The sequence below is a fragment of the Chrysochloris asiatica genome, unplaced genomic scaffold (genome assembly GCF_000296735.1).
Source record: "Chrysochloris asiatica unplaced genomic scaffold, ChrAsi1.0 scaffold00219, whole genome shotgun sequence".
Taxonomy (NCBI): Eukaryota; Metazoa; Chordata; class Mammalia; order Afrosoricida; family Chrysochloridae; genus Chrysochloris; species Chrysochloris asiatica.
Window position 1 is genome coordinate 270,332 of NW_006408737.1, and position 2,346 is coordinate 272,677.

A 2,346-nucleotide genomic window follows, 5' to 3' on the forward strand; every position below is an offset into this window, starting at 1 on the left:
GACAACAACAACAACATGTTGGAAGAATGCTCCTTAGAAGCAATGATGGAGAGACTTTGTCTGTCATACTTTGGATGTATTATCAAGAACGACCAGTCACTGGAGAAGGCCATCATGCTTGGTAAAGTGGAGGATCAGTGAAAAAAATAAAGAACCCCTAAAAGATGGGTTGACACAGTAGCAGCAATAATGGGATCAAATATAATAACAATTGTGATGATGGCACAAGACCAAGGAGTTTCCTTCTGTTGTGCCTAGGATAGCTATGACGTTCAAATAACTTGAAGTCACCTAACAAAAACAAAAACAATATTGAATGCAGGAAGTATCAAAAACAGATGGAAGAAATACACAGAGTCACTGCACCCTAAACAATTGGTTGACATGCAATCATTTTGAGAGGTAGCATATGATCAAGAATTAATGGTACTGAAGGAAGATTTCGAAGCTGCTCTGAAAGCATTAGCAAAAGCCAAAATTCCAATAATTGATGGAATACCACTTGAAATACTTCAACAAATTGATGTAGTGCTGGAGGTGCACAATTGCCTATGTCCAAAAAATTGGAAGACAGTTACCTGGCCAATCAGCTGAAAAAGGTCCATATTTATGCCCATTCCAAATAAAGGTGACCCAACAGAAAGCTGAAATCATCAAACAATATCAGTAATATTGCAAGTAAAGATTTGTTAAAGATTATTTTTAAATGATTTCAACAGTGCACTGCCTGAAATTCAAGCCAGCTTCCGAAGAAGACTTGGAATGAGGGATAGCATTGCTGATGTTAGATGGATCATGCCTGAAAGCAGAGAATACCAGAAAGGTGCTTACCTGAATTCAGTTGCCTATTTAGGTAATAGACTGCAGGAGTCATAACAAACTATAGAACACATTAAAAATAATGAGAATTCCAAAATATTTAAATTTCCTTATGAAGAGCCTATGCATAGCCCAACAGGCAGTTCTTGAAACAGAAAAAGGGGGATACTGATCAGTTTGTGTCCTTTTACCATATTTATTCAATCTGTATAATGAGCAAATAATCTGAGAAACTAGACTTTATGAAGAAGAATGTGGCATCAGGACTGGAGGAAGTCTCATTAAAAACTTGCAATATACACATGACACAACCTTGCTTTTTGAAAGTGAAGAGGACTTGAAGCACTTACTGATGAAGATCAAAGACAGTGTTCTCTATGGATTACACCTTGATGTAAAGAAAATAAGAATCCTAAAACAACTAAAACAATAAACAATATCATGATAAATGGTAAAAAAAATGTTGAAGTTGTCAATGATTTCATTTTGCTTGAATCCATACTCAATGCTCATAGAAGCAACAGTTAAGACATCTAATGACTAAATAAAACCTATAAAAAAGAAGAAAGAAATCAAATGACATGTTGCATTGTGGAAATCTGTTGCAAAAGACGTCTTTAAAGAATCAGAAAGCAAAGATGTTGCTTTGAGAACTAAGGTATATCTAACATTACCCAAGCGACCTCATATATATATGAAAGCTGGACAGTAAGTTAAGAATTCTGGTGGACAATTAATGTTATAAATTATAGTGTTGAATATTGAATATACCATGAACTGCCAGAAAAATGAAAAAAATGTGTCTTGAAAAAAAGCACAGCAAGAATGTCCCTTAGAAGTAAGTTTGGGGGAACTTCATTCCCATGCTTTTGATGTGTTAACAAAGAGACCATCCCCTGGAGAAAAGACATCATGGTTGATAAATTAGAGAGTCAGAGAAAAAAAGGAAGACTCTCAGTGAGATGAATTGACACAGTGGCTGCAACAATGTACTCACAGATGTCAACAATTGTAATAATGGCACAGAGCCAGGCAATGTTTCATTCTGTTGTACATACGGTCGCTGTGAGCCACAACCAATATTATAGCACCTTACAATAACAGCTATACCCATTTCAAACATTATGTTATATCCCTCACATGTGGTTTTAACCTACATGTAACACCAATATAAGTTCTTTTGTTTGCATCTGCTTTGTTGTTGCAGATGAAATCCATACTGTTGTGTTGGTGTTGTTAAGTGCCATTGAGTCAGTTCCAACTTATAGTGTCCCGATATAGGATTTCCAAGAAGCAGTTGGAAATCCATACTAAATGGTCTTTATTTCTATCACCCCAAATTTATACTCCTCTCCCCAATTTAGAGCATTCATACATTGAAATGTTTAATTAGATTGTGGCAAAGAGATAGAATTCTCAGAAATCCTCCACAAAGAGATTTGATGCCCAGTTGCAAAGACTGTGGTTAGCTGACCACATGAAGAGAAAAACACAACATTTGGATATTACCTACACTGATTTCAAATG